Source organism: Pan paniscus, chromosome 2 (genome assembly GCF_029289425.2).
Source record: "Pan paniscus chromosome 2, NHGRI_mPanPan1-v2.0_pri, whole genome shotgun sequence".
Classification (NCBI taxonomy): domain Eukaryota; kingdom Metazoa; phylum Chordata; class Mammalia; order Primates; family Hominidae; genus Pan; species Pan paniscus.
This window is the reverse complement of record NC_085926.1, coordinates 178,087,803-178,102,898: the sequence shown is the minus strand read 5'-3', so window position 1 is coordinate 178,102,898 and position 15,096 is coordinate 178,087,803. Positions and strand designations below refer to the sequence as shown.

Here is a 15,096-nt window from a genome sequence, read left to right as displayed (position 1 = left end):
GGGAGGTGCTACCTTTATATTCTGCTTTCTTGGCAACTGACCCTGTGAATTTATTTAAAAAAAAAAACAACTTGAGATTTTTTTTAAATTTTATTATTATTATACTTTAAGTTTTAGGGTACATGTGCACAACGTGCAGGTTTGTTACATATGTATATGTGTGCCATGTTGGTGTGCTGCACCCATTAACTCGTCATTTAGCATTAGGTATATCTCCTAATGCTATCCCTCCCCCGTCCCCCGACCCCACAACAGTCCTCGGTGTGTAATGTTCCCCTTCCTGTGTCCATGTGTTCTCATTGTTCATTTCCCACCTATGAGTGAGAACATGCGGTATTTGGTTTTTTGTCCTTGTGATAGTTTGCTGAGAATGATGGTTTCCAGCTTCATCCACGTCCCTACAAAGCACATGAACTCATCATTTTTATGGCTGCATAGTATTCTATGGTGTATATGTGCCACATTTTCTTAATCCAGTCTATCATTGTTGGACATTTGGGTTGGTTCCAAGTCTTTGCTATTGTGAATAATGCTGCAATAAACATACATGTGCATGTGTCTTTATAGCAGCATGATTTATAATCCTTTGGGTATATACCCAGTAATGGGATGACTGTGTCAAATGGTATTTCTATTTCTAGATCCCTGAGGAATCGCCACACTGACTTCCACAATGGCTGAACTAGTTTACAGTCACACCAACAGTGTAAAAGTGTTCCTATTTCTCCACATCCTCTCCAGCACCTGTTGTTTCCTGACTTTTTAATGATCGCCATTCTAACTGGTTTCTCAGGTTGTTATTATTTGGAATGGTTTGCCCATTCTTTTGAACTCAAACCACGGTGGGTTCATTTGGGATGGCTTTAAGTTGTTGAAACTTCTCCATAGTCCAAGGCACCTCTTATTAACCCTGACAGGAAATGGAGATTCTAAGAGTTTATTTAAGTAACTTGCCAAAGTTACACAGATTATAAGAAGTACAGCAATCATTTGAACCCAGATCTCCCTATCTCCGAACTTTCAATTTTTTCCTTCTTCCCATGAGGAACCTGCTTCCAGTTCTCACTCACTTTCTATTTCCTGTGTAATTACTGAGTCAATATCTTCCCTAGAGAATTGCCCATTTACCAGTCACAACTTCTGAGGAAGCCGACTCCCCTTGAATTGTTAACCTTCCTATAACTGAACTGGGGTTGCCTTTTTTTAATTGGGACTTAATTAATGGTCATCAGCCTCTCTCTCTCCCTGGCCATGACTTCTTTTCTTGCTAGCTCCCCTTCTCTATCACCTCTTCTTTCTGCAACCCAGAGTCTTCGTGGAAACTAAAGCTAGGAGGTGGCAGAGCCAGGAATGAAGCCCAGGGTTTCATGTCTTTGGCTCAGTGCACTAGCCTCGTGGTCATGGATGTGCTTAAGATGATCCACTGATGCATGGCAAGAAATTACTAGAATGTCTATATTTTAACTTGTTTTATATTTTAGTGCTTTCTTTTGTTTGTTTGTTTTGAGACAGAGTCTTGCCCTGTCCCCCAGGCTAGAGTGCAATGGCGCGATCCCAGCTCTCTGTAACCTCCGCCTCATGGGTTCAAGCAGTTCTCCTGCCTCAGCCTCCCGAGTAGCTGAGATTGCAGGTGCCCACCACTAGGCCCAGCTAATTATTTTTGTATTTTTAGTAGAGACAGGGTTTCACCATGTTGGCCAAGCTGATCTCAAACTCCTGACCTCAAGTGATCTGCCTGCCTCAGCCTCCCAAAGTGCTGGGATTATAGGCATGAGCCAAAGCACCCAGCCAATGCTTTCTTTATAAAATATACACCATGTTATAGTAGTACATATATAATTTATAAATTATGCATACATTGTGAAGGATGTTACTCTTTTAATGGATAGAGATGTGGGATTTTTAAAGTTTGGAGACCATTCTACACTGGTGCTTCAAAAACACTAATGTGTGTGTAAATCACCAGTGGATTTTGTTCAATACAAGTTCATATTCAGTGAGTCTGATGCAGCTAAGATTGTGCATTTCTAACAAGCTCCCAGGTAATATCCATATTTTGGTCTGGATACTATGAGTAGCAAGTCTCTCTACACTGAATTATTTTTCTCAGCTTAGTACCAATGCAGAATTTTTGCTCCTTAGTTCAGTTAAATCCGGGTGCTTGTACCACAACCAGGAAAAAAATAGGCACATGGAAACACTGGAGAGTGAGGAGAGTGGAATTCATTGGACAAAAAGGAAAAAAGAGAAAAAGCACTCTCAGAAAAGTGAGAGGGGGTCTTGCTAACAGGCTACCACCTCACAGATTGAATTCCAAGCCACCACACAGGAGCTTAAGAGGCCAGGCTCCTCCTGCACTGTACAAGGTGTGAACTTCCCATGGCTCTACCACATTTTCCTGGTGCACAGGCAGGTCCCAGTCCATTGCAGGCATGTGCAGACAAGACCCTGGGCAAGTTCCCTCATCTGCACAAAATCATCTGATGTAAGCACTTGTGGGGTGGGTTGGAGATCTTCTGGGGACCCCCCCCCAATCTGCCTCCTGCATCTATCATTCCCCCCTCTAAAGAAGTACATCTAACTGCCATTAGAATAAGGATGAGGAGGAAGACTGATCTTAACAGCTTCCTGCTGATAGGGAGTGCTGTTTTGGGAAAACAGCAGTCAGGGTTCCCTCTGAGGTTCATCTAAGGTTCCCTGGCAAAAGGGGCCATTGTCTAAGGCTCTGGTTGCATGAACATTTGGAGTTTGGTGGCCTGAAGGCAAAAGAGACAAACCAGATTATTAGAAAACATGTGTTAAAACAAAACAAGGTGGGCATAAGGATAGCTCAAAAATCCCAAAGTCTTTTACTAGTTTGGACATGGAGAGGGAGACCAAAAATCCAACTGGTAAAAAACACTTTTACCCTTTTGCTGGCATGTCAGGCTTCTGGGTTCCCTTCCCCAAAGCCCAATCCTAAGCCAACTAGTTTAAAGTTTGGTGGTATGGTTTGGCTGTGTCCCCACCCAAATCTCATCTTGAATTCCCATGTGTTGTGGGAGGGACCTAGTGGGAGTTAATTGAATCATGGGGACAGGTCTTTCCTATGCTGTTCTTGTGATAGTAAATAAGTCTCATGAGATCTGATGGTTTTTATAAGGGGAGTTTCCCTGCACAAGCTCTCTCTCTCTCTGCCTGCTGCCATCCATGTAAGATGTGACTTGTTCCTCCTTGCCTTCTGCCATGATTGTGAGGCTTTCCCAGCCATGTGGAACTATAAGTCCATTAAGTCTCTTTCTTCCCAGTCTTGGGTATGTCTTTATCAGCAGTGTGAAAACAGACTAATACACTAAATTGGTACCATTGCTGAAAAAGTATCCAAAAATGTGGCAACAACTTTGGAACTGGGTAACAGGCAGAGGTTGGAACAGTTTGGAGGTCTCAGAAGAAGACAGGAAAATGTGGGAAAGTTTGGAACTTCCTAGAGACTTGTTTAATGGCTTTGATTAAAATGCTGATAGTGATATGAACAATAAAATCCAGGCTGAGGTGGTCTCAAGTGGAGATGCGGAACTTGTTGGGAACTGGAGCAAAGGTGACTCTTGTTATGTTTTAGCACAGAGACTGGTGGCATTTTGCCCCTTCCCTAGAGATTTGTGAAACTTTAAACTTGAGAGAGATGATTTAGGGTATCTGTTAGAAGAAATTTCTAACTAGCAAAGCATTCAAGAGGTGACTTAGGTGCTGTTAAAGGCATTCAGTTTTAAAAGGGAAGCAGGGCATAAAAGTTCAGAAACTTCGCAGCCTGACAATGTCATAGAAAATAAAATCCCATTTTCTGAGGATAAATTCAACCCAGCTGCAGAAATTTGAATAAGAGGAAATGAATGTTAATCCCTGAGACAATGGGGAAAATATCTCCAGAGCATGCCAGAGGTCTCCGTGGCAGCCCCTCCCATCACAGGCCCAGAGGTGTAGGAGGAAAAAATGGTTTCCTGGGCCAGGGCCAGGACACCCCTGCTCTGTGCAATTTAGGGACTTAGTGTACTGTGTCCCAGCTGCTCCAGCCATGGCTAAAAGGGGCTAACATACAGCTTGGGCTGTTGCTTCAGAGGGTGTAAGCAAGCCCCAAGCCTTGGAAGCTTCCACGTGGTGTTGAGCCTGAGGGTGCACTGAAGTCGAGAAGTGAGGTTTGGGAACCTCCACCTAGATTTCAGAGGATGTATGGAAACACCTAGATTCCCAGGCAGAAGTTTGCTCCAGGTGTGGGGCCCTACAGGAGAACCTCTGCTAGGGCAGCGTGGAAGAGAAAGGTGAAGTCAGATCCTCATACAGAGTCCTTACTGGGGCACTACCTACTGAAGCTGTGAGAAGAGGGCCACCATCTTTCAGACCCCCAGAATGGTAGATCCACCAACAGCTTGCACCGTGCACCTAGAAAGGCTTCAGACACTCAATGCCAGCCCATGAAAGAAGCCAGGAAGGGAGCTATACCCTGCAAAGCCACAGGACAGGGGCAGAGCTGCCCAAGTCTATGGGAACCCACCTCTTGCATCAGCGTGACCTGGATATGAGAGATAGAGTCAAAGGAGATCATTTTGGAGCTTTAATATTTGACTGTCCTGCTGGATTTTGGACTTGCATGGGGCGTGTAGCCCCTTTGTTTTAGCCAATTTCTACCATTTGAAACAGCTGTATTTACCCAATGCCTGTACCCCCATTGTTTCCAGGAAGTAACTAACTTGCTTTTGATTTTACAGGCTCATAGGCAGAAAGGACTTGCCTTGTCTCAGATGAGACTTTGGACTTTGGACTTTTGAGTTAATGCTGAAATGAGTTAAGGCTTTGGGGGACTGTTGGAAAGGCATGATTGATTTTGAAATGTAAGGACATGAGATTTGGGAGGGGCCAGGGACAGAATGATATGGTTTTGCTGGGTCCCCACCCAAATGTCATCTTTAATTCCCATGTGTTGTGGGAGGGACCTGGTGGGAGGTAATTGCATCATGGAGGCAGGTGTTTTCTGTGCTGTTCTCATGATAGTAAATAAGTCTCACAAGATCTGATAGTTTTATAAGGGGGAGTTTCCCTGCATAAGCTCTCTCTGCCTGCCGCCATCCATGTAAGATGTGACTTGCTCATCCTTGCCTTCTGCCATGACTGTGAAGCTTCCCCAGCCATGTGGAACTGTAAATCTGTTAAACCTCTTTTTATTTCCAGTCTCAGGTATGTCTTTATCAGCAGCATGAAAACAGACTACTACATGTGGGAAATTAACTTTTCCCAGTTTGGCAGATGTATCCGAGGGGAGTGTCCCATAGTATGGAGATACAATTACAAATCAGTGAAGAGAGGACAAAGGAGGAAAAAGAAAAAAAAAGAAGCCATTTTTCTCAAAAGGAGTTCCAGGCATTCAGGATGCATTTGAAAGGGGTACAGGCTGAAGATGGATGGCTACTCATCTAGAGAGAGGGGAGCAAGGCATCCTAGGTTCCCTTCTCTTCCTAGGAAATACCTGGGGTATGTGAGGGAGAGAAAATGAGGCATTCATCTTTCTTTCTTCTGTTCTTATATCCCCAAGTACTGGTGACCATGACAAGGTGCCACCCATGGGTGTCATCAAAGCAGCTTTCACCCATGTTAACAAGGGATCCAGGGGGTGGGAATATCTGCTTACCCGCATACACCCTATCTTCCCTGCTGTCAGTAGCCTTCAAATTCCCTAGACCTCATTTATGCCATGGATACTAGCATGACTTTTATCCATGAAATTGGAAGCTGGGCTTAATTGGCAGGAATTAGTCATGTTCACCTGTGCTGTGCCTTTTGGCTTCTGTTATCATCTGTCTCTGGATTCCTCAGATCCAGTTTTCTTTCCTAGGGCTTTGATCCAAAGCTTGGAATTGAGTTTGGGATCAAAAATGTGTCTCGGGGGATTGCAGAGACTTCTTATTATAAGCCAAATGCTAAGGTGAAGCTATGGAATTGAGTCTTCCTCCAACAAAGGAGAGAAAAGGATGTTTTGTGACATGCACAGATAACTGGTGGCTATAGAAATGCTTGCCAAGATTTGGGTATATGTGGCTTGAGTTTGGTTAGCTCCTTTGGTCTTACTTCCCCAAAAAGGAAACCTCCAGGTAACCCTATCTATTCCCATCACCTGGCAGGATTTGCAGGATAATTGCTCAGAACTAGAATATTGATCCAGATTTTTACATTACCCATCCCTTTTGTTTATTCTGAGCTGCAGTCGGAGACTGCTGGTTGGTTAACAGGATTAAGCAGAGTTAGCCTAAAATGTGGGCAAAAACTTAAAAACAACAAATGAGTCTAGAATTTTTTTTTTTTGAGACAAGAGTTTCGCTCTTGTTGCCCAGGCTGGAGTGCAATAGCACAGTCTCGGCTCAATGCAACCACTGCCTCCTGGGTTCAAGTCTCCTGCCTCAGCCTCCCAAGTAGGTGGGATTACAGGCATGCGCCACCACACCCGGCTAATTTTATATTTTTAGTAGAGGAGGAGTTTCTCCATGTTTGTCAGGCTGGTCTCAAACTCCTGACCTCAGGTGATCTGCCTGCCTTGGCCTCCGTAAGTGTTGGGGTTATTTACAGGCATGAGCCACCATGCCTGGCCAAGTCTAGAAGTTAATGACAAATGTATGATAAGTTTTAAAACATAATTTCTCTCCAGTCCTCATTTTTGTGAAAAACAAATCATGATAGGACTGAGTCGTTTGCAAAATATTCTTTAGTCTTATACTTGGCCTGATTATTTACATAAATTACAGGAAAAAGAATAATTATTTCTACATAGGCCTTTTAGATTGGCTTTGATGGAACTCTGTTTCACAAGGAATCTCAGATAGGATACTTTAGTCTTATAGTTGGCCTGATTATTTACATATAGTACAGTAAGAATATTTTTTTCTATGTAGACCTTTTAGATTGGCTTTGATGGAACTCTGTTACACAAGAAATATCAGATAGAACTTTCTAAAGCCAAGCCCAGTCATGGGTTTCTACCCTCAAATACCTGTAAGTTGGGTAAACTCCTCTCTTGAGGTCCCAAGAGCATGGGGTTCCTGGGCCTGTTAGAAACTGACATTCTTTACTCATTGCAGGTTAGAAAACCTGTACAGGGACTGTGTAGACCAGGTATGAGGCTAGCTTTCCCAAGGGGTTTTTATTGGCTCTGCAGGTCGAGCTTGACTCTTAAAGGTAAGCATACCCTTCCAGTCAAAGCCTTGGTAAAACAACCATTTTCTCCAATTGCATCCTGTTGCAAAAGAAAATTGATTCTTATTACACTGATGTAAACAACTATAGTGCCATAAGTTAACAATACTCACAACTAGTTTCCAAATTCTGGAGAAGCCAGACAGAGAGAGAGAGAGAGACAAATATGCTCCAAATTTTATTCACAGGCATATACCTTACTCAATTACTAAATACTGTAAATAGCTCCAAATAAGATTCCTTGAATGTGAAAAACAAACAAGGATCAGCAATGTTCCAAGCAAAAGTCAAATAGATTACTTTAGTTTTCTATTAGTTCAGTCCATTCAGTTAATTCTTGTTTTGCTTGATATTTGTGAACGTTTTAGCTCTTCATGAGTCCTGTACATTTTTCCATTATTCCAATGTCACAATCTCCAAACTTATCAGAAACCTACATTTGAGAGCACTGTTAAAGTTCTATAGCTGATTATAAACCGTCCTTTGAAGAGGATCAGAACAATTGTCTGTGAATAACAAAATCTCCAGGGTAGTTACAGTCAAAAACACGACTGACAAAGAAATTTGGTTATCTCCATGGTTTACAATAGTTTAAAATAACAACCTTAATTGTGATTGATAGCGTATACTCAGACATTAGAATGTTAGAGATCCCATATAATTTTGAAACATATATTAATATTATTCCCTAAAATATAACATGAAGACAATTAAACATCATTTTGGCAATCCCATCTGCCTAAACATGTTAAATAATACTATTTACCTCTCTTCCGGATGCTTCGGGGGCCCTCTGTAGCATCCAAAGCCAGGTGTCAGGAAAGATGATTTCGAAACTGAAGTTTGATTTGGGGATGCCTGTTAAATACATTAGAGGTTTAAAACACTTGATGTTATGAAATAGAATTCCAGATTACCATAAGTTATTTATTTTACCAAAATGATGACTCTGAAATTTTAAAAAAGGAAAAATCTTTTATAACCCTTTACAAATTTTGCTAAAGAGCAGATTAGTTCCTTAAGAGTACCTTGTTGTGCTTTTATTTCAGTGCTCAATTAGCAGAAAAAACATATAATTCCCTTTTGAATTTAGTCAACATGTTCACATATGAAATTTTTCTGCATGATTAATTTTTACAATCCTTCCACAACTTGTTTGAACTTTATCTTATCTAATTTAAAACAATCCTTTAACTCTAGGCAACAATTTTTATTTTAATGACATCTGCATTTTACCAATACTATTTAAGGCTGTTTTTATTTCTCAAAGATTAAAGTCACATGAACTAAAAGGCACCACAGCTTTTATATTTCCTTTGATAAATATTTGAACACTTATCCTTCTTTAAGTTAATTAATTAGAGCTCTTTTTTAATAGACATTACACACACAATACATATATAACTACATAGACAGGCAGAAAAGGATCCAGTAGCTATAAGATTTTTTGTTTGCCAATCTCCTAATTGGATTATTGGCCCCTGGGTGGAGCCCATTAAAAGGAAGACTAGGAAAGCATGCAGTTTTGGAGGCCTAATAAAGAGGTACAGCCAGAAAACAAAAAGATTTTGGGAGGGATTCATCAGACTCCAATTCCTGGGGCTCCATAAGGAAAACAGAGGTCACTCCCCTCTCATGCCTGCATTAAGAGTGGCAAGGCAAAATGAAGAAAAATAATTCAGTTGAGTGATGAAAAACCTCTTTTCCAGAAAAACAAGATCCAAGAAGAGAAAAACATAAAGGCCTTTTAAATATACCTACAACTTGGATATCCACTTTTAATTAAGCTGAGTGCTCTTTAAGAAAATCCTTTTAAATCACTTATTACCTGACTTTTGACATGCCAAGTGGCCAATATTTCTGGCTTTCAAACTTTACTAAAGACTCAGAGAAAGAGAAATGCAAGGTGGTTTGTGGAGGGGAAAAGAATTAACAAATGGCAAAAGTCATGCAGATATCAAACCAGAAAGGACTCATTCCCTAAGCCAGGATTCAACCCATCCACAATTGTAAAATGGCAGAAGCTAAAACAAAGCACTGCCATGTGGTTACAGATCATGCTTCCAAGGACGTAAAACAAAATGGAGGCCTGCAGCAAAGTTTGCTGACCATACAAAAAGACATGCAAAGCACACCAGATTGGCTACAGCTTAAGAACAACCTTACAAATTCTTTTTCATAATTAAAACTCTCCAGAGAATATAAACAGTGATAGTTGGGGTCCTGGCCTAGTAAAACATCTTCTAAAAGGAAAGAAACCTCTTGCTTAAAAGTTAACGCCTGACCTGGTGGAGAAAAGAAAAAAGCTTAAAGTGTAGGGCTGTGCTAACTACTGACAGGGTAGAGAAAAGGGAAAAAATAGCTGAAAGTTCAGGGTTAGAAAGATGTCTGGGGGAAGAACCTCTTTTTCTTATGCAAATGGGTTCCTCCAACCTGGAGAGAAAATTAATTGCTGTCAGATGGAGCTGGACCCCTTGGCTGAGGGAAGGGAAGCCTCCATGAATGTGTGGTGGGGAATGCTGGCTATCCTGCCACATGGGCCTGGGTCCCCCCGGCTGTCTTGGGGCCCAGGCAGCATCTGTGGCTCCTTCCCACCCTGCATGGCCATTAGATGCCACATGCACATGCAGCAGACACAGCCATGCACCCCAGCCAGGAAGGAAGTGGGATCAGGGAGCCATCACTCACCCATCTGTCCCAAATGTGTGTCTGTGGCCATTGGGGTGGGGTGGTGCACAGCTTCCTTCAGAAGAAGGAAGGACTTCAGAAGAAGTCCGAGGACAAAAAGCCTCAGAAACAAGAGGGAAAAAGATCTATTGATCTGCATTTTACTCACCTTTCCTCATGTCCCTATACAGTCCACCAAAATGATGCAGAATTTTTGCTCCTTAGTTCAGCTAAATCTGGGCTCTTGTATCATAACCAGAAAAAATTAGGCATGTGGACACATTGAAAGGTGAGGGGAACAGAGTTTATTGGGTGAAAAGGAAAAGAGAGAAAAAAAGAAAACTCTCAGCAAAGAGAGAGGGGGTCTTGCTAACAGGCTACCACCTCAGAGATTGAATTCCAGGCCACCACCAATTCAGGAGCTGAGGCAGCCAGGCTCCCTGCCCCCTGCACAAGGCATGAACTTACCGTGGTCCAACTCCATTCTCCCAGTGTGCAAGCAGATCCCCAGTCCATTGCAGGCATGCACAGACAAGACCCTGGGCAAGTTCCCTCATCTGCACGAAACATTTGATGTAAACACTTGTGGGGTGGGTCGGAGATTATCTGAGGACCCCCCGTTATCTGCCTCCTGCATCTATCAGTGCTATGGGGCTGCCATAAATGTTCAATCAGTATATGGGCATTGCGTGAATGAGAACAAGCAAGTTAAGTCATATATAGGTCAGAGGTTATTTTTACATCTTCAAAATGTTTCTTATTTGAAGAAAACCAGTACCTACATTTTTGTTATTACTGTGAAATTTCATGTGACATTAGGTTAGGTATCACATTATTTCAAATCCATCCCTGTGATAAATTGGTTTTGGTTTTAGCTCTCATTGAGGGTAATATTCTAGGTTAAAGAAAATAACAACTGCTAAGTGACTAAGTAATAAATTTAATGCTTGAGTTCCCAAAATAAATACTTCAGAGACCCCTATTTTCTCTTTTCTTCATCCCCAGAAGCTCTGTGGGGTGTGTGTCCAGCCTAGGAAATGTACTTCCTTCCCACACATTGTCCGAAGTCCACTCAATCTTTTCTAAATTCAGCATTTCTCTCTCTGGGGCTGAGCACTTAGGGAAGTAATGGATCTACTCATTGACTGGTAGCAGCTTCCTTCCAGCTAGTTCTAGGGAGTGAATAGGGCTGGAGCACTGAACTTAATTGAAACCTAGGCTTAACTAAGACGGTTAGAAGGCAGCCAGAGGGCATGTCAGTTACCTTCCAGTGCCAGCGGGAGAGAAGGAAAGCTGACTGGGCTCTCTGCACTGTGGGTATAGTTTGGATTATTTATGCCCAAACTCTGGGGACCCCAGAGTCACTGCAGAATGTAGGAGAGAGAAGCAAGTGCCCTGTTGCAGCAGCAGGTAGCCCCTTACAAAGGACTTTCTCATTTGACTTTTCTGTATTTTATTTCTTAAGCTTAGTGCTTTATTTTGCAAGGAAATAATGTGTTGTTTTTAAATGACTGTTTAATTCTTGGACAGGAAAGCAATTCATTTCAATGAACCAAAATGACATTTTTGTGAATGGTCCTATTAGCTAGAGGTATTTTAAGAATCCAGAAATGTATGGTTTAGTGAACAATGACAATAATTTTTAAGGTAGTTGTTAGTCTAAAAGCATAGTTTTCATGTATTCCATACTGATGATATAGGAAAACTGAAAATAAAATCTCTTTGGGAGAGATAAATTCATAACAGACAGATAGTAAATATTTTCAGCAAGTTTTAATCTCTCTTTCCCCACCCCTTGTTTTAAGTTTTTGTGTTGTCTTTATAGTCACAGACTATGTAAGAGTTCAACTAATAGACATTTTCAACAGCTTTGAAGGCATTTATAGATTTTTATTTTTCACCAACTCTTAATTCACATATTTTGTTTCTAAATTGTACATAGGTTAAACCTGATCTAGTACATTTATAATATACTTTATAAGATGGATTTGTATTTTGTTCTGTATTTGATTTTCAATATTAAGCAACTCTTATTCCAACTCATTTGTTTCTCATAACTTCATTATTCTGGATATTCAGCAAGATGTTTTGGATTTTTTAAACACACATTTCTTAAGTTCTTACAATGTGCAAATAAACTATCTCTTAGTTTCTCTGAGAATACAGAGGTAAATGGACCTTGCCTACCCTCAAGAATTCATGCTTCAAGAGCCAAGTTTTGAAATATTTGTATAGAAGAATTTATTTCTCTTAATCATCCCTTTTCTTGTTCATGGTCTTCATTTTATCTACTTCTGCATTGATTTCATTCTGTTTGTCAACTGATGGAAACTATGGCAAGAATATGTAGTCTCATCTTTACAGTACATTTCTTACAATTAGCTCAAAAAATCTACATCGTGGAAGGAGCTGTGGCCCTGGATCCACATATTAGACCTCTCCTCTGAGCTGATCACTTTGTTTTAGGCCAGGGATTGGAATGTACCTCTAATGAAGTCAAAGTTCTGAGTTCAATCCTCTTATGGGCCAGTTATCCTCAGATGACTTGAGAAGACTTCACACTCTGATCTAGTCAGATGTTCATGAATGCCTTCCATTGGCTGCAAGGGAAGTAGGTAAAAGAGTTGAGAAAATTAGCCCACATCCACTTGTACTGGTAAAAAGGTAAACCAAAGCTAAGGTTCTGCAGTCAAAAGAATCACTTTTACTTAAACATGAGGCGCTTTGCATAGGTTTTATGCAAACATGGTCAATGTTTTCTGGAGTCTGTGTCACGGTGAGTCTAAGAGGAATGGCAGGGAGTGGGGGGCTGCCCCTATAAGAGGGAGAGAAGCCACCATGTAGGGAAATTACATAGGCAGTTGCCTCCAGTATGTGGGTTAGGGAGCATAGTGGACTGATGGCATCAGAGAATACGAGTATCCCTGCCCTGCCCTGCCTGCAGGACACATTACAGGAAAAGTATAAAAACCTTTCTTAAGACCTTTTCATTGTCAGCATTTGGGATTGGTGGTCACTTTCTGCTGCATCCAGAGTCTTGGACTCAAGACTTTGGGGATTGCAAACCTGAAATACAAGGGGGCAGGCAGGTCTGTAGAGGAGCTCTGCCTGGTCCCTACTCTCTGCTTTTCTCTTTCTTAACTCATCTCTCACTGTAGTGTTATAGTTAGTCTGTCTATTTCCCCTTCTGAATTCTAAGCTCCTTGAGGGCAAGGACTTATAACTTCATCGTTTAACCTAGTACTTGTAGGCCCTCAGTAAATGTTTGATGTTGAACAGGGACTGATAAGTAAAGTCTCAGCCTGCCAGAGGGTGACAGAGCTTGCAGGTCTCCACAGAGGTGGTGAGAGCAGCTGGAGGGGGCCTCAGGGAAGCCCCAAGGAAAAGCACATGTTGGGGGCTTAGTGGGAGCCAGTGGCAGCAGCAATGCTGAGAAGAGTTCTGATCAGAGTGCAGGAATGTACAAGGTTCCTGTAGTGGTTTTGGGGTTGAAATCAGCCCTGAATGAACAGAGGACCTCAGGAAACTACAGTGGTAACAGCAACCAGAGTGGCAAAACAGGTTAGAGGTGGCCAAGACCCACTGGAATTATCCCCACACGAAGGAATGAAATTCACATGGCTCAAACACTAGCTGAAAAAATCAGTATAACAGGGACTTTTGCAAACAGAATTTTAAACCATCAAACAACCTAATATGCCAGTGTTATTACACTCACTATACAGATGAAGAAATTGAAACTCAGGAAGCTACCTGAGCACACAGCTAGGGAATGTCAGGACTGAGATTTAAACTCAGATCATATAACTCTGAGTTCAGTGATGCTTTCATGGCAACACACCTGCCTGAGCCAACCTACTTGAGCCACATTGCTTGGAACACAAGGAGGATGTCTGTCTTGGGGAACAGGGTTATTGCTTCTCAGCTTTAAAGACCTGAAGTAATATCTCATGGGTAACAGAAACCACATATTCTCAGTATCCGGTGAGTACTGGCCTCAGGGTTCCAGCGGGGGGGCTCATGTGTCAAAGAACATAATGCAGTCTCTGTCACTCATTGTCATGTATCAAAGAAATATTCTTTATGAGTCTCTTAGAAGAAGTTATATTCATGTAGAGAAGACAGTAATTTTTAAATATTTATTGTAATCTAAATTTTCTATCCATTTACATTACATTATTTCTGTTAGCTAAAATGATGTATCATTCAGTTGACATTCTTTCCTTTTAAATGTTATCAATTCAGGCTTAAACTACTTAGTTTTCTATGCCAATAACATCAGCTATAGACCTTTTCATTCATGTTATATTTGCCCCTATAGCAGAGAACACCACCACCACCAAAAACCTTTTGTTTAAAAAAACACTGAAATATCCCTCCTGTTCATTTAAAATTTTTCTGAGCACCCACAGCTGTACAAAAGTTGGGTGCTTAGAGATACAAAGAAATAAATTAGCCTCTGTCTTCAAAAAGCTTACATGTAACCACTCACATTGGAATTAAATACTTGCTAAGTAGAGCTACTAATAATATGGCCATGGCAGTTCAGGGAAACAATTCGTCCTAACAGTAATGACTCTCATTTTAGTGGAATCTTGGACCTAAAAGATGATAAAGAGTTTAAGGGCTAGAAAGACAAGCAAAAAAATGGCTCTGCCATGTCCTTACTGTAAAGCCTTTTGCACTCTTTAGGTTCTGTAGCTTAGTGGTTACAGAGTACAGACTCAACTTCCTGTATCTCAGTTCCGGCTTCTGCCACTTACCTTGAACAAATCTCTGATCTCTCCGTGCTTCACTTTTCTCATCTGCAACATGGAGATAGTAGTACCCACCTTTTAAAGACTGTTATGAAGAACTAAATGTCAATGTATGCAAGAAGTATTTAAAACATTGCCTGAAACATAATATTATGTAAGCCTTCACTTCTATTTTTCTCTGTGCTTTTGCTTCCTTTTATCTAAAGCCAAGATAATAATACTGACCTCATGAATTTGTTGTTTGAATTAAATGAGATCGTTCATGTTAAGTACCTAGCACATAGTAAACATTAAACATGAGTTCCCTTCCTACTTAAGATAAAAAATGTATTTTCTCAGTTTAAAACAGACAATAATATACATACAAACATGGTAGCTTAAGGATTGCCTTTTTAGAAATTGCCATGGTAAAGCTTTTGAAATTTGTGAACTTGCCAATAAAAGTTTTGGCTAATGT

The 15,096-nt window shown here is 41.0% G+C and overlaps 1 long non-coding RNA gene across 1 annotated transcript in view; it reads right to left on the bottom strand.

Annotated features, from left to right (window-relative positions):
* Nucleotides 1-14,723, bottom strand: part of LOC117979829 (uncharacterized) — a 68,151-nt gene extending 53,428 nt beyond the window's left edge. Inside the window, exons 1-3 of the long non-coding RNA XR_004670853.2 lie at nt 14,646-14,723; nt 12,368-12,482; nt 7,982-8,073 (exon numbers count right to left, since the gene is read on the bottom strand). This is a non-coding gene — a long non-coding RNA (uncharacterized LOC117979829). The remainder of the gene's footprint in view (nt 1-7,981; nt 8,074-12,367; nt 12,483-14,645) is intronic.
* Nucleotides 14,724-15,096: the final 373 nt, after the last annotated feature.